General features: G+C 47.1%; 1 pseudogene; it reads left to right on the top strand.

Moving 5' to 3' along the window:
- LOC138246806 (alpha-2-macroglobulin-like) overlaps nucleotides 1-23,533 on the top strand; it is a 132,405-nt pseudogene extending 108,872 nt beyond the window's left edge.
- Nucleotides 23,534-23,749: the final 216 nt, after the last annotated feature.

Genomic DNA, 23,749 nt, shown 5'->3' with positions numbered 1-23,749 from the left:
TTTATAGTCCGTGGACCACTGGGCCCAAAATGCATGGGCGAAGACCTCACAAGATACCCGATCAAAATGGAGAGAACACTGCAGGGGCATCAGATAGAAATACAACAGGCACCTCAGGGGAAATGGAAGGGGGAGCACCTCAGGCTGATTGAGTGCACAACGCCAGATCCACGCGGGGGCTCCATGCCCACTGCTGTATCCTGGGGAGTGCAAAGCCACAGTCTCTCAAGTCTTTTCAGTGGGTGGTCTGCCCACTGCTGTATCCTGGGGTGTGCAAAGCCACAGTCTCTCAAGTCATTTCAGTGGGTAGTTTGCCCACTGCTTTATCCTGGGGAGTGCAAAGCCACAGTCTCTCAAGTCTTTTCAGTGGGTTGTTTGCCAACTGCTGCATCCTGGGGAGTGTAAAGAAATACTCTCTCAAGTGGATGCCTTTCTCCACTGGTTCTGGAGGGGGCTTTGTGCCCAGAGTGCTTCATCCTGCCAAGGACTGAGGTAGTGGATGCCTTTCTCCACTGGTTCTGGAGGGGGCTTTGTGCCCAGAGTGCTTCATCCTGCCAAGGACTGAGGTAGTGGATGTGAATCTCCACTGGTTCTGGAGGGGGCTTTGTGCCCAGAGTGCTTCATCCTGCCAAGGACTGAAGTAGTGGATGCCTTACTCCACTGCTGGGGGCTTTGAGCCCAGAGTGCTTCATCCTGCTCGTGGCGGCCTCAGTAGTGGCGGTGCGTGCAGCGCGCATTGGCCTGCGGTGCTGGTGGGTGGCTCAGTGAGCGTGCTGCTGGCGGCGGTGTCCTGGGCTGTGGTGCTGCTGGCGGCGGTGTCCTTGGCAACGGTGCTGCTGGCGGCGGTGACCTTGGCAGCGGTGCTAGTGGCGGTGGTGTACTTGGCAGCGGGGCTGGTGGTGGCAGTGTCCTTGGCAGCGGGGCTGGTGGTGGCGGTGTCCTTGGCAGCGGTGCTGGTGGCGGCAGTGTCCTTGGCAGCAGTGCTGGTGGCGGCGATGTCCTTGCCAGCGGGGCTGGTGGCGGCGGTGTCCTTGCCAGCGGGGCTGGTGGCGGTGGTGTCCTTGCCAGCGGGGCTGGTGGCGGTCTTGTACGCCGTGCAGGTTGGCGGCGACTTCCCTTTCTTTCTGTGGCCCTTCCTCAACCTGGATGTTGGCGCTGCTGTCTTCCCACTCACAACTTTAGTCCTGGGAGAGCCCTTGGTGGCAGGTGTTTTGCCCTTCTCCCTCCGGCCAGTGGCCAACTTCTTATGCTTCTGAGGTGGGGGACTGTCCGTGGTCTGGCTCCTTGGCACACTGTCTGCCCTGCTGCTTGGCGCACTCCAGAAGCCGGTTACTGCTGGCACCACTGTTCCCGCTGATGTGGTGGCTGAGGTGCTGGGTTGGAACCTGGAAAGGTGTGCCCTATAGGACTGAAGGGGTGGGGGAGGTGAGGGGAAGAGGTCAAGGTTGGACAGGAAACGTTTTCTCGACACACTGGGAGGGGTAGATGGAGGGGGTTTGGGAGTGGAGGGAGAGGTAGTGGTCATAGGAGGTGTACGTTTACTGACTTTCGGGGAAGGTGCATGGGCTGGAGGCTTTCGTGAGGTGGATGGCTGTTGGGTGGGTGTGTGACTGCGTTTGTGTACCTTGGGAGGTTGGCTCACAGACACACTGCGAGAGGACACAGGGGATGTGTGAATGGTAGTGGGGGTGGTGAGTGCACGTGAGCGGTGTGTGGTGATGGGGGTGCTGGTGATGGACGTAGTGGATGAAGATGTGGTGCATGCAGGTGTGAGTGGAAACGTGACTGGGAGGGAGGAGGGAGACGAGGAGGAGGGGGACACAGTGCGGGCAGTGGATGTTGGTATGTCTGCATGGGTATGATGCTTGTGTGAGTGCCTGTGGGATGTGTGGTGCTTATGTTTGCCCGAGCTTCCCTTGTGTGTTGAGGTGTGTGCATGCTGGTCTAATGTGTGCTTGGGATAGGCAGAGGTACAGGGGTTTGGGTCTGGGTGGAGAAAGTTGGAGGGGGAGGCTGGACACAGGGACAATGGCTGCCATCAGTGCTGAGGCCAGAGTCTGAAAAGCTCGCTGTTGGGCTGCCTGACCAGAATGAATGCCCTCCAGGTATGCATTTGTCTGTTGCAACTGCCTCTCTACACCCTGGGTGGCATTTAAAATGGTAGACTGCCCAACAGTGAGGGATCTGAGGAGGTCAGTGGCATCCTCACTAAGGGCAGCAGGGCTGACAGGGGCAGGGGCTCATGTGCCTGGGACGAAGGAGATGCCCACCTACCTGGGTGAGCGGCCACGGGGCACATGGTGAGGGGCTGCTGGGAGGGCGGTGCTGGTAGGGGGGGTGGCGGCTGTACCTGTTGATGCGGGGGCACAGAGGGGCCAGCCACCGCAAGAGAGCTCCCATCAGAGGAGGAGTCCGTGTCGCTGGTCTCTGCTCCTGTCCCTGCCGTGGAGCTCCCCTCGCCCTCCGTCCTACTGGTGGCTTCAGACTCCATTGTCTCACCCTCCAGAGCCATGTGGGATGCATCTCCCTCCTGCTCCGGTGCCACTGCTCCTCCACCTGATGATGCTATTACACACAAAAACAGGGAGACCAAAAAAAGGGGGGGGGGGAGACAGAAGAAAGACATGTTGAGTGAATGCAATACAGCTACCGTTGGCAGACACTACAGACACAGAAGCCCTCTGCACTACGCCGTACACTTAGAGTTCCCTAATTAATCCCAGGGACATGGGGTACAAGGCCTATGCCCGATTGCTGCACACATGAAAGTCACAGGAGCCTGACTAGGTGTAGTTGGCTCTGAACACTGGTGGGGTGGGGTGCCAAATGTCCTGCCTTACGAAGGGACCTTGCCAACTAAACTCGCGCTGGCCTAGGGGAACCCACTGCCCAGCTCCCCCACCCAGACACCTCCAATGCACGCAGAGTCAGATGGATGTGACGGTACTCACCCCCTTGTGGCTGCTGTGATGCCCTCAAGCGCCCATCCAACTCCGGATGCGCCACTGCCAGGATTTGGAACATCAGGGGGGTCATGGCGCAACGGGCACCCCTCCCACGTTGGGAGGCCATCCCCAGCTGGGCCTCCACCGTCTTCTTTCTCCAGCGGCGAATGTCCTTCCATCTTTTCCAGCAGTGGGTGCTCAGTCTGTGGTGGACCCCCAGGGTCTGGACATCCTTGGCGATGGCACGCCAAATATCCTTCTTCTGGTGGGCGCTGACCTACAGGAATAGTACAGGGGAAAAGGTACAACATTAACAGTCCGGACCATCACAGTCATTGGCCCACGTTTCCACCCTTACTTTGACGCACAACCACTCACCGTCATTTCATGCACGCCTCATTCCCCCCCCATCTTCCATCCACACCACTCCACACAGGCATTACCCATCCATCATGCTCACAGTGTACTTACCTGTTTGTCTGGAGGACCGTAGAGTAGTGTGTACTGGGGGAGGACCCCATCCACTAGTTTCTCCAACTCCTCCGTGGTGAAGCCAAATATCCTTCTTCTGGTGGGCGCTGACCTACAGGAATAGTACAGCGGAAAAGGTACAACATTAACCATCCGGACCATCACAGTCATTGGCCCACGTTCCCACCCTTACCTTGATGCACATCCACTCACTGTCATTTCATGCACGCCTCATTCCCCCCCCATCTTCCATCCACACCACTCTACACAGGCATTACCCATCCATCATGCTCACAGTGTACTTACCTGTTTGTCTGGAGGACCGTAGAGTAGTGTGTACTGGGGGAGGACCCCATCCACTAGTTTCTCCAACTCCTCCATGGTGAAGCCAGGGGCCCTTTCCACAGACACATGAGCCATTGCCTCTTCCAGACTGAGGTCACAGCAGCACTTGCAGTGTAGGTCCTCTCCTGTCGAAGATCAGGTATCAAGTGAGAGAACAGAGAGAAAATGGCAGTGACGTCCGCGGCGGTGCGTACCGTCACCACCGGCGTACATCGTCATTGGCTCCTGGGACCCATAGGGTCCAATGTAAACCAATGCAGGATTGCGCCGTGGTCTTTGACCGCCTACCGCGACGGTGTACAACTCCAGCGCAGTTACCTCATATCCCATTGTCCCACCTTACAGGTCAGGCAGCTGCCATTTCAGGGGGCCACAGGGCATTCATTTTAAATGCGTTACACCTATCTAGACCTTGCATACACATTAAGACAGGGACCTAGCAGACTGAAAAATATGTGAAATAAAGTGTTTTCGTACCTCAGTGTTGGCTGACCCTCTGCTCACTGTTCTCCTCCATAGAGCACGTCCGCTGGGGCAGGTGAAGAGATGGCGGTATCCTCCGGTGTACAGACCGCTGGTGGACCTGTCGGCAATGGAAAAGAGACATGTAATTGTCACCTACAGACTTGACCGTGCCACAATCCAGGAACTGTGTGCCCAGTTGGAGCCGGACCTGATGTCAGCTAACCGCCATCCCACAGGTATCCCCCCTCTAGTGCAGGTGCTGTCAGTACTCCATTTCCTGGCAAGTGGGTCTTTTCAGACGACAGTGGCCATAGCATCAGGGATGTCCCAGCCTATGTTCACCAACGTGTTGTCCAGAGTGTTGTCTGCCCTGCTGAAACACATGCGCAGCTACATCGTTTTCCCTCAGGTGGAGGATTTGCCTACAGTGAAAGGTGACTTCTATGCCTTGGGACCTATCCCCAACAACATTGGAGCCATTGATGGCACACATGTGGCCTTGGTACCCCCCGCAGGAATGAACAGGTGTACAGAAACAGGAAGAGTTACCATTCAATGAATGTGCAGATGGTGTGTTTGGCCGTCCAGTACATCTCCCATGTGAACGCCAAGTTTCCTGGCGCAGTGCATGACGCTTACATTCTGAGGAATAGCAGCATCCCTTATGTGATGGGGCAACTCCAGAGGCACCGTGTGTGGCTATTAGGTGAGGACATGGACCTTATCCAGTGTGACTAGGTGTCTGGCTCTGGGGTTGTCCCTAAGAGTTAGTGTGTGTCTAACAGTTGTCCCTCGACATTTGCAGGTGACTCTGGCTACCCCAACCTGTCATGGCTACTGACCCCAGTGAGAAATCCCAGGACAAGGGCAGAGGAATGCTACGATGAGGCCCATGGGCGAACTAGGAGGGTTATAGAGAGGACCTTCGGCCTCCTGAAGGCCAGGTTCAGGTGCCTCCATATGACAGGTGGTTCCCTATTCTACTCACCAAAGAAGGTGTGCCAGATCATCGTGGCCTGCTGAATGCTTCACAACTTGGCTTTGCGATGACAGGTGCCTTTTCTGCAGGAGGATGGTCCAGATGAAGGTCCTGTGGCAGCTGTGGAGCCTGTGGACAGTGAAGACGAGGAAGCAGAAGAAGAGGATATCGACAACAGAAACATGGTGATTCATCAATACTTCCAGTGAGACACAGGTAAGGGGACATCACTGCCTGCTACATCTGATACACTTGTTCTACCTCTCATCTGTCTGTCACTTTCACCCAGTGTATTGTCCCTGAGTTGTCACTTTCCCTTTCAATTTCACAGATGTGGGTCCCACTATGTGCCATCTGCTTTGTTTCCTCCTGGACTAGAGCTGTGTGACATAGGTATGTTGACAATACAATGGATATTGCATTGTTCCTCAGTTATAGCAAATACACATTTTCGAAAGCACAGACTGACTCCAGATAGTTTTGTGATTTAAGGGTGTTTATTTAAGTGCTAAATATTGGAGGGGGTTGTAAAATTGTCAGGGGTGATGGTGGAGGAATTTCCATGGCAGAGTCCAGTCTATAAGTCTCACAGATGCATTATCCAAAGGGGCATAGGAAGTGGAGTTGGGGCAGTTGATGGATGGACAGGGTGACAAAGTGGGACAAAAGGATGACAATCAGGGTGGTCTAATTTTTTGGCGGGGGTCTTGGCATTGTTCTCTGTCTTTGTCCTGGATCTCAGGGACCGCTTTCGGGGTGGTTCTCCATCTGCAGGGGGTGGGGTGCTGGTGTTGTGGTCCTGTGGTGGTGCCTCCTGTCCACTTGCGCCGGCGGAGGTGGTGGGCAGTTCATCGTCCAGGCTAATGTAAGGAGCCCCTTGTTGTGCCACAGTGTCCCTCCTGGTGTTGACGAGTTACTTCAGCACCCCTACAATGGTGCCCAGGGTGGTATTGATAGATTTGAGTTCCTCCCTGAACCCCAAATACTGTTCCTCCTGTAGCCGCTGGATCTCCTGAAACTTGGCCAGTACCGTTGCCATTGTCTCCTGGGAATGGTGGTAGGCTCCAATGATGTTGGAGAGGGCCTCATGGAGAGTGGGTTCCCTGGGCCTGTCCTCCCCCTGTCGCACAGCAGCCCTCCCAGTTCCCCTGTGTTCCTGGGCCTCTGTCCCCTAAACCATGTCCCCACTGCTACTGCCCCCAGGTCCCTGGTGTTGTTGGGGTGGTGGCTTAGCCTGGGTTCCCTGTAGTGGTGGACACACTGCTGCTTGACGTGTCCTGGGGTCAGAGGTATGGGCCCGCTGGGAGGGTGCTGTGCTGGTGTTTCCAGAGGGAGTAGGCTCTGTTGTGGCTTGTGCCAGTGTGAGGGGAACCGACTGTCCCGAGGTCCCAGATGGGCCGGGCTGGTCATCTAGATCCAGTTGGACAAAGCTGCTGTCATCACTGTGAACCTCTTTTGTGGGTGGAGTGGACATGTCTGGAACCTCCTGTCCGGTGACGTTGGGTAGGGGTCCTGCAGGGGTGTAATGGCATAGTTTTAGTATCTGTGTGTGCCACGGTGTGCCATGGGTGGGTGACCCCGTACCCCAGTGCTTGCATTCTTGTGTAGGACCTTGTGTGCTAATTGTTTTGGGGGGTGTGTGGGTATGTGCAGTGGGCATGCATTGGTGATGGGTGTCCATGCTTTGTTGTTGCATGCAGGGCTTGGTGTTGGGATGTGTGGTTTCTGATAGTGGGACATCTGTGAAGAGTTGGAGTGATGGGGGTGAGGGCGTGGGTGGGGGTATGTGATAGCATGCAGGTAGGGTGAGGGATGCAGTAGTGAAAGCTTTGACTTACCAGAGTCCATTCCCCCAGCTACACCTGCGAGGCCCTCAGGACGCAGTATAGCCAAGACTTGCTCCTCCCATGTTGTTAGTTCTGGGGGAGAGGTGGGGGTCCGCCGCCAGTCCTCTGAACCGCGATGTGGTGTCTTGAGACCACGGAACGCATCTTCCCCCAAAGGTCGTTCCACCTCTTCCTGATGTCATCCCGTGTTCTTGGGTGTTGTCGCACTGCTTGACCCTGTCCACAATTCTGCGCCATAGCTCCATCTTCCTAGCTATGGTGGTGTGCTGCACCTGTGATCCGATTAGCTGTGGCTCTACCCGGATGATTTCCTCCACCATGACCCTGAGCTCCTGCTCAGAAAACCTGGGGTATCTTTGCGGTGCCATGGGGTGGTGTGGGTGATGTATGAGGTGGTGTGTGTTGTGATGTGTGGGGCGATGTTTAGAGGTGTGTGCTGTTTTGTGCGTGGATGTGTATGTGTGATGATGTTGTGTGCCTCTGTATGCTGGTGTTGTCTTTGCTGTCTCTCTAGCCTTCGTCTAAATTTCTGGTCGAAAGGGTTTGTGGGTGATGTGGGTGTGTGTTTTATATTGTATTGGGTGTGTGGGAGTGGTGTGTGTATGTGTATCAGGTGTGTGTATTTCGATTTGTACAATGTGGTTGTGTTTTGTAAGAGTGTGTGTATTTTGAGCGCGGCGGTGTGTACCGCCAATGGAATACCGTGGTTGAAAGACCGCCGCGTGGATTCATGGGTCGTGATAGTGTGGGCGTATTCCTGTTGGTGGGACGGTGGAGGTTTTGTTATCCCCAGTTTATCACTGACCTTTGGTGTGGCGGACTTGTGTGGGTGTCTGGATTTTGGCGGATTCCGAGCTGTGGGTCGTAATAGCTGTTGCGGAATTCCGCGGTCGCTGCAGTGTGTTGGCGGTCTTCTGCACGGCAGTGAGCGGCATTTACCGCCAATGTTGTAATGACCCCCCATAATCTATTTTTATAAATTGGTTTTGGATTTTAAACTGTTTCCTGTGTTTTATTTAATTACTGTTTTGTGATATTTGAATGCTTTACACTCTGTCTCCTAAGTTAAGCCTTGTCGCTCGTTGCCAAGCTACCAAGGGTTGAGCTGGGTTTAATTTACTGAGACCTAACTGGACCTAAGTGGAGGTTAGTGGCCTATTGCTAAGTGTAGGTACCTACCTGCCCTTACAAGTAACCCATTTCCCAACAATAACCTTTTTCTAATATTTATAATCCAGTGAGAGAGATAGAATGCAAAAAAACGAAAACAAATGTGAAACCTATTGGCTTTGCCACGGCTTGTTTCCTTGTTTCCAAACGCTCTTTATATATAACCATTGATTGTGATGCTACTTCAAACACCAGTGTTACTAACAGTGAAATATGCTTAGATTAGAAGCCAAAGTGTAGACATATGCTATTGATATTTTAGTCCATATGTTACACCCAAAGCCATCCTTACCAATCAGTTAGACTCTGGCTTACCAATTCAAGAATCACTCCGGCTACAACTTGAATAGTAAGAAATTACAAGTAGCAGTGTTTGGCAAAACTTGATTACAAAATCAGAGAATCATCAAGGATCTTCAGTATCTCATGGATTTTCTCACCAGTCATTATCCTGGAACATTTGCCAAACGTTATTTGCCACTCTTGTGAGACAACATCTAACTTTGAAATAATTGAAGCATGTACCCTGTCATTTCTAGTCTTGATCACTTTAGCCCTAATTAAGACTTCGGTGGAGGGAAAAGGCTGTCCGCTGAAGTTCCACAGTCAGGTTACCGCCAGTGCGGTCCCCTTCCCGCTGTCCCTATTACGAGTTTCCCACTGGGTCAGCAGGCGGAAACAAAGTTTCCACCCACTGGCCCAGCAGGAAACAGCCCACAACATAGACGCCAGCTCATAATTGAGCTGCCAGCAATGGTGCAGTGCGTAAGGTGCACCAGCACCCGTCGCACTTTTCAATGTCTGCAAAGCAGCCAGTAAAAAGAGCGATGGGGAAGGCCATGGGGGCCCCTGCACTGCCCATGCCAAGTGCCTGAGCAGTGCAGGGGCCCCATGGGGCCCCATGCTCCCCGTCTCCGCCTGCTTTTACATGGTGGTGCTACTGCCATGTTAAAGCTGGTGGAGGGGGGGTTTGTAAGTCACCAGCGCAGTACTGCTCACAGTGCTGCCCTGGCGGTATAGGACTGCCAGCACCGCCAGCCCCGCCAGCCCCGCCAGCCCCTCCAGTGGAGAAGAAGTGTTGGTGCTGGTGGTCCGACAGTGGCGCAACTGCCACGGTCGTAATCAGGGCCGGCTTTTGCACTGGTGGTGCCCTGTGCAGCAATCTTTTTTGGCACTCCCCACCCCATTACCATCCTCCTCGGATTCCCTCTCCACCATCCGGCAAATGTGCCCCTTATCTTTCCATAGACTCCCTTTCACATACATTAATTTGTTTTGAAAACGGTTGTAAAGATTGGCTTTACTAATCCACTCAGCTATCCACATAAAATACAGTTCTGTTTTTTGTAGTGGGCATAATAACCCTCTATGCTACTGTTAGAAATGGGGTCTCTGGTTGGCAGTCAGTTTGCACTCTGTCCAAGCAGGGGCTCTCACTCTAGTCAGGGCAATGGAGATGCACACTCAAGATAACCCCTGCTCACCCCCTTGGTAGCTTGACACAAGCAGTCAGGCTTATCTCGGAGGCAATGTGTAAAGTATTAGTACCAACACACACAGTAATACAGTGAAAACATTACAAAATGGACACCACACCAGTTTAGAAAAATGGCTAATATTTATCTAAATCAAACAAGACCAAAATGACAACAATTCAACATACACAAGTCGAGATATGGATTTTCAAAAGAATATGAGTCTTACTCCATAGAAAACAATGGAAATGTTGATTTTACACAAAGTACCAGGGTTGGATCAAAAATAAAGCCACATGGGCGAGCATGCATCGGAAAAGTCAGCGATGTGTTGATTCCTTACTCGCAAGGGAGGCCGTGCGTCATTTCTACTCCAGTCGGGTAGACGATGCGTCGTTTTTCTCCCTTGCAAGAGAGCGGTGCGTTGATTTCTGAACAGGGCACCTCGGATCCGCGCAGGTTCACAATCCCTTTGACACCCAGCATCGATGCGTGAGAAATCCGGTCGCACGATGTTGGAAAACCACGCTGCGTGGGATTTGCGCCGTTATCATCAGCCGCAATCGGGTGTTGCATCGTTTCTCCAGCTGCGATACATCAATCTCCCAGCCGCGATGCAGGTGGTGCTTCGAAATTTTCCCCGCACAGTGTTCTATACATGGGTTTAAGTCAGTTTTCTGCCAACTTCCCCTCTCAAGGGCCCAGAGATTGGATAGGGCATCACTTGGCAGGGCAGGAGTCTCAGCAGAGAGTCCAGGTGCTGGCAGATGATGTATTTGATGGCCCTGAAACTTCAGAACAGGAGGCAAGCTCAATCCAAGCCCTTGGAAATTCTTCACAAGCAGGAATATACCAAAAAGTCCAGTTTTTGTCCTCTCTCAGGCAGAAGCAGCAACTGCAGGCCAACCCAGCAAAGCACAGTCACAGGCAAAGGGGCAGTACTCCTCCTCCAGCTCTTCAGCTCTTCTGCTTGGCAGAGGTTCCTCTTGATTCCAGAAATCTTGAAGAAATCTAAAGTCTGGGGTGTTGGGTCACTACATATACCCCTTTCTGCCTTTGAAGTTGCCCAACTTCAAAGATAAGTCTCTGTTGTTTGCAGAAACATGCCTTGCCCTGGGCAGTCCCCAGACACACACCAGGAGGTTGGAGGCTGCATTGTGTGAGGGCAGGCACAGCCCATTCAGGTGTAAGTGACCACTCCTCCCTCCACTCTAGCCTAGATGGCTCATCAGGATATACAGGCTACACCCCAGCTCCCCTTGTGTGACCGTCTAGAGGAGATTCACAAATAGCCCAACTGTCAGTCTGACTCAGACAGGGAATCCACAAACAGGCAGAGTCACAGAATGGTTTAAGCAAGAAACTGCCTACTTTCTAAAAGTGGCATTTTCAAACACACAATCTTGAAACCAATTTCGCTAACAGATGTATTTTTTAAATTGTGAGTTCAGTGACCCCAAACTCCACATTTCTATCTGATCTCATAGGGAATCTGCACTTTAAGAAAATTTAAAGGCAGCCCCCATGGTAACCTATAAGAGAGATAGGCCCTGCAACAGTGAAAAAAGAATTTGGCAGTATTTCACGTGTTAGGACATGTAAAACACATCAGTATATGTCCCACCTCTAACATACACTGCACCCTGTCCATGGGGCTACCTAGGGCCTACCTTAGAGGTGCCTTACATATATAAAAAGAGAAGGTTTAGGCTTGGCAAGTGGGTACATTTGCCAAGTCAAATTGGCAGTACAACACTGCACACACAGACACTGCAGGGGCAGGTCTGAGACAGGTTTACAGTGCTACTCATGTGGGTGGCACAATCAGTGCTACAGGACCACTAGTAGCATTTGGTTACCAGGCCCCAGGCACCTCTAGTGCACTTTACTAGGGACTTACTAGTAAAACAAATATGCCAATCGTGGATAAACCAATCACCAATACAATTTACACAGACAGCATATGCACTTTGGCACTCTTTAGCAGTGGCAAAGTGCCCAGAGTCCTCAAGCCAACAAAAACTGGTCAGAAAAATTAGGAGGAAGGAGGCCAAAAGTTTGAGGGTGACCCTGAAAAAGGGACCAGGTCCAACAGCTACTTTATGGTGAGTGGGTGAGTCAAATCTGCCACTAGACAAAACTCCCATCTCTCTCCCTAGCAGGAACATTAATCACAAGAGGTAGCTTGACATTTTATTTGCTTCCTGAAGGCTGGATACACAAGAAATTTCCAGGAGGTGTTTTTAAATCGCAAGTTTCTAAGTTATTGCTAAACACAGCGCTCCCCCAATCCAGGTCAGCAACCGGTGAAGCCGCACCATTCACACCCCCCTAAAGCCCGCCCTGGTCGTAATTGTGGATGTTGGAAGCCATGGTCATAGTGCTCCCCAGAACTCTGTAGCTTTTTCATGGTCTTCCCATTTTTGTTACCTATTACATTTTACAATATTTACCACACTTATTTCATCATTCATATGGGGGCACCATAAATTTCAGCAGGCAATGCACTTTTAAGGACTGGCACAGCCAAAGGTCTCTTGTGTACAATGCAGAAAGACAGATCATTGGGTCAGCTCCGTCCACTTTGGTTGCTCTGGATCAGACCACTTCGCTCATCACTTAACAGCAGTGTCAGTGACATATTCCATCGGGCCAGAGTACCATTTGTCCTTTACAATAAATTGTGCTTTTTGCTATTATTTGCATTGTTCTACCTCCTAGTGAGTGCTTCCATTGCAGTAAGTGAGGTGCATTGTTTTCAGCAATAGCAGCAGGAGAAGCAGCTGGCAGGTACAATTTGGTGAACGCAGAAGACATCTTTGAAAGGATACACTCTCATAGAAAGCAAACCATTCTGGATAAATAAATGTTTCTTTGAAATATGATGTTAATAATCATAGAAATGCACTACGTAATTAGTAATGTGTTTTTCTGAAACAAAGATTTTGTGTGCTACTGATAACATGGAAAGCAAATGACGACTGCATGCCTCTTGGGCATTAGGGCTCAGGAAGGGGCACAGGACATGAGCAAAGGCCAGACCCAATGACAAATGTTGTGACTTAATTTGACAAGCGTCAATGATTTTGGCACTAGTGCAGCAAAGCACAGGGAGGCACATTGAATATAATGGATGTGCCATTTATTTAATACCTTCCTTGAGCAGGCATTAAAAATGATGGATAAAAATGGCACAGTGAAATGTAAATTTCACTGTGCCATTTTTTCAGGCTTCCCTGAGATGGAACGCCCCGCTTGTATACATTATGCCTGGCACAGGCGTAATGTGGCACAAGGGTTTACAAAGTTCCGCAATAGAAGCATTGCACCACTTTGTAAATATTGCACAGCAGAAAAGCTTACTTAACGCCGCCTTAGCGTCACAAACATGACACTAAGGCAGGGCTAAGGTGGTGCAGGGGGCTTGTAAATATGCCTCCCAATTTCTAACAAGGGGCACGTTCAAGACTGATTTGCATATAGCTGGGTCCAAACTGGAATGGCGTGGCAAGCAAAGAAAATGACGGATTTAGGTCTAGATCTGTGACTGGGGTGAATGTTCGACATTCTTTTGCGTTACGCCTATCTTCTTTTATTTTTGCAGAGATAGCAGAGTGGCTAAAAGATGCCTGCATAGACATGGGAAGGGCTGGAGGGCCTTCTGTGTGGGTGCATACACTCAATTAAAACTTGTTTTTTGTGCACAGCTGGAGAACCATGAGGATGTTAAGAAAGTGGAAATGAAGCCTGATAAAGTCACCATCTACCTGGATCAGGTGAGAGTGGAAACAGCACTTTTGCTCGATTTAGTCTATTCAGTTGGAAAAACAATGCTAACAGGCCCTATGAATTATTGGGCATGTCAATTAATAGGCCTTTAAAAGTAGGGGTCACATATAGTTTACAGTGGAAAGCAACAAGACCATGTTAAAAAGGGGTTTCCGTGGAAACCATGCTAAAAAAGGACCAACACTTATCAACATAGTTTATTGCAGCCAGAATTAATTTCTCCCTTCATTACCCATTTGGATTAGCTGGCAGGTTGTTTGAGGGTTTGAGGTGATGAAAAATCATCTCACTGTTGGGGGAAATTTTAAATCCTTTGGAGAATTCCCAAGTTGAGTTTCCTACCCCAGAAGGTAGGTAGGAGGAAATTCCACCAGTGGTTTGTATGCCTGGTGGCTTCTCAATGAACATTGTGAGGTGAATTCTGAGACATATGTTGTGATCTAGGTAGCCTTCACTAATGAAAGAACCAGTCTGGATTGAAGCCTTCAACATACTCATTATAGACAGAAAACTTTGACAGTAGCTTTACACTACTATTTATAATTTGAATATCTTAAGGGTAAGCTAAAATGCCTCTTAATCACACATTAGGCATTGTCTGTTTACCATTTAGAAACAACCAGTAGTGTTTTATGAGCTCCATTGTAGCTTTGGCCAAATCTCTGTGACCATTAAATATGTTGGAGGTTTAGTTTTCTGCTGTCAACGTGTACCTGACATTTCTCAGACCTTGTGTTTTCTCTCACAGCTTGGCAAAATGCCCCATCAGTACAGCTTCTCAGTGGAGCAGGACACAGAGGTGAAGGGACTGAAGCCAGCCACAGTGGTGGTCTACGACTACTATGAGAAAGGTGAGAAGTCATGGTCAGTTAGGGCCAGCTAGTGGTAGGAGCTGCTCCCTCTGCCACAACTCATGCAGTCTCAGGGTTTATGGAGGCAATAGTTGGAACAGAAAATAAGTGGCTTGTAGAGCCCTGTTTTCTCCTTATTTTCTACTCCTTTCATGCCTCACAGCCCCTCAGAAGAAAATAGTAGTCAGATGCATGGCTGAGGTTCGGACAAAAGCTCAACTATGTGATGTTATCTGGGTCAAATGGTATGTGATGTCTCTTCCCCTACCTTTGGTATATTGGTAAATCAGCATTGAAGCACAGGGTCTTCTCTCCTTCCTGGACAGCCGAGTAGCACAGTTCCATGTAACACTAAGTAACAGGGTAATATGCATGCAATTTAACATGAAAGGCATACAACATACAACTACAATGTATACATTGCTTGTTTAAATAACCGAAGGAGCTGCACAGGGTAGATCGCTCAATTAAAATGAGACAATTGCTTTTTGTAGTTAAACTAAGACACCACTGTATGATACAATTGGTCTTTATAGGATACATCACTTTGCATATAACTGGACTAGCAACTAGAGGTCAATATTCAACTGGATATTAGATAATTTCCCAATGAAGGTGATTAATATATCCACAAAGGGCAGGATTCAAGTGGAAGTAGGTTTCTTTTCCTTTGCAAGTAATTTTTAGAACCAATGAGCTATTTAGCCAAAATTAGGAACTGTCCCCTTTTCACATATTGAAGTGATTCACAACATGGCCCTAGGATTTAGAGATATGCTACCAAAGAGGGACTGCATTCATTTTACCACCAACTCAACCCTTTAAAATGTTCAGGAAGAGCTCCAGCCCCCTCTGTCCACTGCCTGAAAACTAGAAAGAAATGTTATGTTTTTTAGTGTACTAATCTCCTTTTCCAATATCACATGTGAGGTTCAGTATATTTCAACAACTCTGTTTAGATGGATTGCTTGATGAAGACTGAATTTGAAGTGTGGTATTACCCTATCTACATACACATTTCATTTGAGCAAGCTTTTACACCTCCATACAACCTCTTTCTGTCCTCTTCTCATTAGGCCTAGGGACCCTTTTAACTAACTACCTGTGTAAGCAATCCTATTGCTCTCTACTGAGTAACAGGTTTGCTTATAAACTAGACGAGGGTCCGTACTGTTTCTACCAGCATGAAGCTCAACCATTGTCATACCAACACACACAGATGATAGGAATTCATCAATAATTATAAAATTCTTCCATCCATCAGAGTCATTGTCTTCGCCCCATTTGGTGCGGAATTTGTATGCCCATAATTATGGGTCTCTTCTCCTTAGAGAGCAGGGTGCACCCATTTTTTAGATCAGAGACTCTTACACTTTTAGTGCAGGGTCTGTTTCCCCTAGGTTCATACTGTCTAACTATCGCCCCATTTTGCTGTTGCCATATATGTCAAGGGTGCTGGAAAGATTAATTAACAACAAACTATCTCTCATTTTGGATAGAAATAATCTCCCGGATCCCTCCCAAACTGGGTTCAGAGCTAAAAACAGTACTTAATCTACTCTGCTGGTGATACTGGATAGCATCACGGTGTTAGGGTAAATCTGCAGCCCTCAGCCTTCTAGATCTGTCTGCTGCTTTCAACACTGTGTTTCACCCACTATTGCTACATAGGCTGCATGAATTTGGACTGCATTTCACTACTTTGCAGTGGTCTGGCTCATTTTTAAGCAATAGATTTCAATCAGTATAGCTGCCTCCACTGCCATTACATTGTGGGGTTCCACAAGGGTCTTCCCTGAGCCCCACTCTGTTCAATGTTTATGTGTCACCTTTGGCAGCAATTGGGAAAGCTTGGGAGTTTGAGATCTTTACGTACGCTGATGATACCCAGCTTCCTATTTCCATTGATGACAGGCATACCGAGATGCAAGGAAATGTAGTGGGCTACCTTTCAAAAGTGGCAAGGTGGATGCAGGCACACTGTCTGAAACTCAATGTGTCATGAGGTCTATTCATGGACTCACTATAGTAATGCCTAATTTCTTAGCACTCTAGAAATAACAATGTCTTTGCTTTTCACTGTCGTACATTGTACGCATTTTTAATTTCGTGCCAATATTTTGAAATACACTGTAATTTCTCTTGTTGTGCAGCCACTTTCCTGGGATTATGTCTATACATTCTCTGACTGCTCAGTGGGTACAACAAGTGCTAGGTGTTGTTTTCTGTCCATCCAGCAATCGTTCCTAGCCTCTTTCAGACATAATACAGTAGCTTTTCACTGTTTCAAGCTAGTGTTATCAATTAGGTCCCATAGTGCTGACTCGTCTGTGGAACAGATGCCCGCTGAGGAATGCAGCCTGTGTAAAATGGGTTTACATTTCCCTATGAGGACCACTTGACTATGCAGAGGTATGCCATTGTTAGTCTTTTTTACTCGCAATGGCGACAAAGTACCCTCTCTGCCAAACTGAACAGGGATTACAGACAGACGAACCTTAAGCATGTCAGCCATGGAGCCAACTCAGAGTCACTGACGTATTCTTCTGATGGTCTGACAGAGGAAGGTCCATCGGAGGTTTCCCATTTTGTACTCTACCTTTAACACCATGAGAAAACTCCCATGCTGTGGAGGTCTTTAGGGGCAGACTTATGAAAAGTGGTGCTGCACCTAGTGCAGCGCCACTTTTCTTGCGCCCCTTAGCACACCCCCTAACCCCACCATGGTAGCGCCGTATTTAAAATACGGCACACCATGGCAGTAGTTAGGGTGACTAGGGTCATAATTTTTCACACTAGTCTGGCACTTTGCAGGATTAGCGTAGAAAAGTATAACGCTAATCCTGCAAAGCACCCAGAGGGCCATTGTAATCATGGGAGCCTCTTTTTAATGCCTCCACTTACCAGGCGTTACAAAATGCCAATAAAAATGGCACAAAGGAATCTCATAGATTCCTTTGTGCCATTTTTACAGCCTCCCTAGAGCCAGAACGTCCCCCTTGCATGCACTATGCCTGGCACAGGCATACTGTGGCGCAAGGGGTTACAAAGTGGTGAAATGCAAGCACTGCGCCACTCTGTAAATATGGCGTTTTTCCCCTTCCAACACCACATTGGTGTTAAAATAATGATGCTAATGTGGCGTTGGAACAGGGCCAGGGCTCCATAAATCTGGCCCTTAGTTTTTAATTATTGAAAAAACAAAAAACATATTAGAAGTCTGAAAGATGGTACTGTCATTTTTGATGATAGCGTCTGTCAAACTAATAAAATGTTGACAGCAACCACCATTATGGCAATTCCTGACAATGTTAAGAGAAGTTCATAGGGCACACAGACATCCCTAAATTCAGAGTATGGTTTCTTCAAACTCCAATTCAGACCCTACGTGTACTTTTCAGGGCAGAAATGCACTTTTTGAGAGACCTCAGTGCAGCACAGACATGTTCAGCCCCGTCATCTGCATAGCTAACCATTCCTCCTGCAGTGCAGTTATTTTCTTGTTTCTTTAAAAATAAAATTCCTGCAGTGCACAATGAACTTTTACTGTAAACATTTTCTCCATGGTTTCACTTTTCTCATGTGGAATTATGTTATGCCTTTGAACACACGTGCAGTGTCTTCCCAAGATGACTTTCATGCACTGGACAACATTTCAATCATTTTAGCTCTGAAAATGGCACACAGCTGGACCTACCCACCATTTAGTCTTCAATTCCTGAGCTTGAGCAAAATCAAAAGGAGGATGTTTTAAAGTCTCCAAGATTGTTGCAAAAACCCCATAGGCCAAGGCGTACAGAATGGCTGGGTATGTTTCGCGCCTTAAACCCATACTTTTTAAAAATTTAATTTTACACTTAAAGGTGCAAAAAGATTACAATAACCAAAAAATGCCTTAAATCGTTTTGTGCATATTCGCTATATATCAACTTTCAGGACACCCATATTTTCAGCATGACTTGCATACGTTTTTGGAAAGAAAACATGATTGGAATATGTGTGTAATACAAAAAAATGCAAAATTCTATGCTGATTGTTAAACAAGGAAGCAAAGAGCTCATATGTATGAAGAAGAATAGTGCAAAACGTGCAGAACACTGCTTAATGGAGGCATAAACATGCAGAGAAAAAATTAGACCAGAGAATTTGTGCAATTTCAACTTACAGCCTCAGAAGAAGTACCACTGCACACGGCGGGGAATATTCAAGCAAGGGAATACTATGGGTACATTTAAGAGCCCCTAGCGCCACCATAGCGTCATTTTTTTTACTCTAATGTGGCACTAAAGTGGCTTTTTCCCCCACACCATATTTACAAAATGGCGCAATGCTTGCATTGCACCACTTTGTAAACCCGTGCACCACATTATGCCTGCGCCAGGCAAAATGTATGCAAGGAGGGTGTTCGGGTGCTAGGAGGCCCGCAAAAATGGCGCAGTGAAATTTAACAGATTTCAATGAGCCATTTTTGGCATAATTTTTAACGCCTGCTCAAAACAGGCATTAAAATGACGCTCCCATAGAAACCTAAGGGCCTCCTTGCACTTTGCTACACTAGCGTCAACATTTTGGACGCTAGTGAAGCAAAGCTAACGACTGCCATGGTGTGCCGTATTTTATATACAGCGCAACCATGGTGTCGTTAGGTGCCACTCTGGTGTGCCACTTTATCTTAAATATGGACCTATGTTTTCTTAGAAGAAGGCCTACCTGCTCCTTATTATGCCATATAAAAATAATCTCCAAGAGGGATTTTGAGACTCCTTCAACAACAATGAAACGCGCTTTGCAGATTTTGAAATTTCTTGAAGATACCTTGTCAAAACCAGATGCCCTCTGAGAAACAGCCTGGAAGTATTGTGTAGGTAAAATTTATCACACATCAAAAAAAATGTATTATCAAAAACATACCCCATAGAATGGAAATCAAGTGCGGCAACAAACATTCCATGTAGTTTAAGCTGTTGAATGAATAAAAATGTGCCTGTGGTATGCCACAGCCTAAAACAAAAACAAAAACACTCTAGGATCAGAATAGGGAAAAAAAGAAAAATCTGAGCTGTTACAAATTGATACTAACAAGGTAAACATCTATTGTTGATAAAGGGTCTGTCTTGAATAAAGCAAGGGGAGTAACTAAATTAGATTTTTTAAATGAATGCAAAGGCCTAAATAATGCATCATTTGCTTTAAAAAACGCCCCTCATCCAAATAGTCATCATATATTAGTCTATCCCAAAAAATAGAAGATAATGGTTCAAGTAATTCCTTATCTAAGCTACATTAAGACTTTTCCATTCATATAACTTTCGCAGAACTTACGTTTTCACTTCTAATTCAATATAGTTTTTAAATGGAAATATTTCCATTGGCGTCGCCTCATCTCTGTTGCCTCAGCCGCAGGTCTGAGCCACTATTGCTATCCTGGACATATGGCCGTCTGAGAGGTAAAACGTAGGGCCTGCTTTAGAGTGTAGCAGCCAGCCTAATGTGTCATGGAAGGCCAAGACCTCCACTCCCCGTGGAGGCTGCCTGTCATATTCAGAGGTGCCCCATACCCAGACAAGGATCTAGCTGCCCTTACTGAAGCCCCGTCATGACAGCTCTATTGAAGTCAGTGAACGATAATGTGCCCGCATCAACCTTTTTTTATGTTTTGATGAAGCAGAAAATGAAGGTTTTACATTTATTAGCGCTTAAACGTAGTGTTGTAATAATCATGTGTGACTTTAACCGAACTAATAAAGATTGTACGGGGACAAAATGTGCCCTCAGAGTAGTTTGCCAACATTTATAAGCGTGCTTTATATAACGTGGTGTATTAGAATTGCACTAATCCGACATAATCGTAAACGTGTGCTATGATTTGCTTGCTTGAAATGTTTTAGCTTAGCATAACTTTAGTGGAGGCTTTGGCCTAGTTGCTTGGTCTCACGGTTTAGATGCTCGTATTTTTCCAATGTGCTAATAAACGTTTATTTTTGCTTGAAGCTGTACTTTTCCACTGAGATCGTTCACATGCTTATCTTAAAGTTTCGTGCCAGCCTGGCATATTTCTCTCCTTACTCCAAGGTCGATCTGCAGGTGCGGACAATGGAAGCTCTGAAAGTGAGTTAATTGGTATAAAATGTTGCAACTTGCGTACTCGTCTCCAAGGATAATGTATGCTTAAGTAAAAGCTTGAGAACTGTTGTTTTTGATTGGACAATTTGAAGCTAACCTATGAACCCTCCAATGGAAGACCCTACTGGATTTGAACTGTTGTCTATTTAAACCAGGTGCACAAGAAGAAAGTAGCCATTACCCGGACATTACAGCCATTATTGGACATCCCGCCATTTTGCAGACTTCGTAGCTATTATGGCCCACTTTGCTGCGACGCCATTTTGAAAGAGACTTTGATGCTTTCTCTAATCGAGAGAAAGAGACTTTAAATGATTCTTGCCCTAGAGACTTTAACTTTGATCCCTTTGCATGAAGTAGTAGTTTTACCTTGCCGCCGTGAGGCAATTGCCCCGTCCACCCCTGCCCCTTTGCCCCGTCCCATGCTGATCGAGAAACGGTACCTGTGAGACGAAGACTTCCTTGAATGCTGATCGTAATTGGTAAATATGAAAGGAAATTGTACAATTGCATTGTGTTTCTTTTAGGTAACCAACTGCTGATTTTTGACAAGAGCCCTAGCTAGGAGTATTCTAAATTAATGTTGCTAAATTGTTTTTGCATGAAGCCCCACATGCCGATGCTAATTTGAGGTTAGATGAGGATTCCTTTTGTTGCACGATGCAATTTGAGACCTTGTTATGCTGACTAAATGTATGCAATTAGCTCATTACAGATTATACTATTAGTGATTTGCATTGCTATCATCGAATGTCTTGTTATTCAAATGCTGCATAGATTGCACTTGTTTCGCCGTTATGGACAGCTATTAATGTTCATTTATGTTCATCATTTGGTGTTGAGACACATCTATATTGTGCTAGCTTTGTTAATATAGGGAAATAAATTCACTAACTTTGAATAAACTGGTGTGGTTATTCCTGACTGAAAGGTCAGGGTTCGCCGAAATGTATTCTGGATTAATTGTCAAGTGTTATGTTGATCAGGGTATTGCTTATGTTCGTTATTGATTATTGATTTGATGAAATTGATCGATATAGAGTACGGAGAGTTCCACTTAGCCAAAAGATTCATCGGCCTAAAGAGCGTCCGAATACAGGTAAATTATTAGTACGGACCGCTCTATCAGTTTCAAGAATAACCCCAAAAGTAGGAGTTTATTCTTCAAAACCAAAAAATCAATAACCTAATAACCCATCTATGTTTCTCCCCGCACTTGGCGGCCGCTTAGTAATTTCCCTAACTAGGACCGCATGCATCATCTAGTGGTCCTTGGCAGGAAATCTAGTGACTGTCGTCCCACTCTTATTACGGCCGGGCGACCAACACTATGATCCTAGGGCCCTTGGGTGGTCAGGTTGTTAGGTATCAATTTTCAGACACCAGAGACAGCTGGGGTCCACAATCCGAAAACGCAGCACTTTCCCTGACTCTAAATGAAGCAGAACAACCACACTTTTGGTGGAGTTGGAGCACAACCTATTTAGGGCAGTTCTCCTGGCCTCTAAATGACCTCCATAGTACTTTATATTTGAAACGTCATTATGAAGTAACACCCTGTTTAATCAGTCATTATCTCAACTATACTGTGAAATAATTACCTCTGTCAGACAGTACGCGCCTGTCAGGCAATTGAGGACAACATTAAGCAGTTCTTACCTCTTACCACCAGGCAGCAACCATCTTCAAGCAGTAACCTATTGGGCAGTGGCCTTACTAAGCAGGTCTTTGTTTCTAAAGTGGCCTCACAGTGCTGTCTAGTTCTTGATTTAGGTTAATATTAGTCCTAGTTTTGTTTTGGAGAAGATTGATTTTAGTTTGTTCAGATTCTTCCCGTTACTATGAGACTGTTCTCAACCTGCTTTCTCATTCTCTTGCAGATGAAAATGCAATAACAGAGTACAGCGCCCCCTGTAATGTTGGTAGGTATAAGGCTGGAAGCAGTGTCTTCCCTGCAGCATTGATGCCTGCCTCTGCTTTCTCTTTCTCTCCTCAGTGGTTCCTTCTCTCGTCTTCTTTGCCTTGCCAGCTTTCTGAACACATTCTTATCGCCCACTGCTGCCCCTGCCTTTTCTGTAGGTGCTCTCTCTGTTCCTATCGTACAACTAATTTTCCTCCCACAAGAGTGCATTGCGCACACTGCTAGTGTACTCCAGTCTTCATGCCGTGTTCGTTCACAGCACTGAGGCTTCTTAAATGTGCATAATAATACCACGGTTTTTGGCATTGGACATTTGCATCAGGGCTCCTGTCACTGCATCTTTATGCCAATTCTCCTGACAGGGTGCATTTCTATCAGGTCACCTGAGAATGTAACTTGTGTCAGTGTAACACTATAGGCAGACGGGTTACTCCGTCACAGCAGTGATGGATATCCCGTCTGCTGAAATCTAAATCCCATTATGTCCTATGTGATTTGTATTTCGGCGGACAGGATGTCCGTCACCATTGTGACGGAGCACCCATCACCGATCCACCAAGTTCTAAATCAGACCCTGTGTCTTCTGGCAATGCAACTTTACACTAGGACTTCTGCCAGTTTAACACTACAACTGTAATTTTACACCAGGACTTTGGCCGTATAACTTAAAACCAGGTCTCTTGGTTTATTAATTTATACCAGGTCTCTTAGAAGTGTAACTCTACATCCAGTCTACTGGCAGTACAAATGTATATATACATGAAGACTTCTGGCAGTGTACATTAACAACAGGTCTCCTGAAGGTGTAAAGTCACACCAGTTGTCCTGGCTGCGTACATTTCCAGCTTGTGTCCTGGTAGCATAACATTCATAGTAGGTCTTTAGTTTGGTTTCTTTGGGCTTCCCTAGGATTTCACCAGAGGTCTCTTGTTTGTGCACTTTAATGACAGTTCTCCTAGCAGTAAATGTTTACATCATGTCTTTTGGCTGAAAGATCACACAATGTTTTCTGGAGGCCCCTCTGCTGAATTGTACTTTACACTAAATCTCAAGCAGTGTATCTTACCACTTGCCTTTCAAGCTGTGGGGCAGTCTCTGATCTGTACTTTTCTCTCTTCTACAGATGACTTCACGAGCAGAAACATGAAATAGCGGACTGGGACCTGTTCGCTCTCTCCATCCTCAGCCCCATTGTTTCCGGTGCTTCACCTACCCCTCCTTGCTTTCTCTGTACAGTCCCTTCCCTTTCCCTAGCCTACCGTATACCTCACTCTGCTCTCCAGGCAGGGTTTGTTTTGTGAAATCTGTGGCTATCCGAAGAGTAATAATACAATGTCAAATAAAAAGGTTAATTTTGAAATATGGCAT

This window comes from Pleurodeles waltl, chromosome 7 (genome assembly GCF_031143425.1).
Source record: "Pleurodeles waltl isolate 20211129_DDA chromosome 7, aPleWal1.hap1.20221129, whole genome shotgun sequence".
Taxonomy (NCBI): Eukaryota; Metazoa; Chordata; class Amphibia; order Caudata; family Salamandridae; genus Pleurodeles; species Pleurodeles waltl.
Note: the sequence above shows the minus strand (reverse complement) of the source record. Positions and strands in the feature narration are given on the sequence as shown.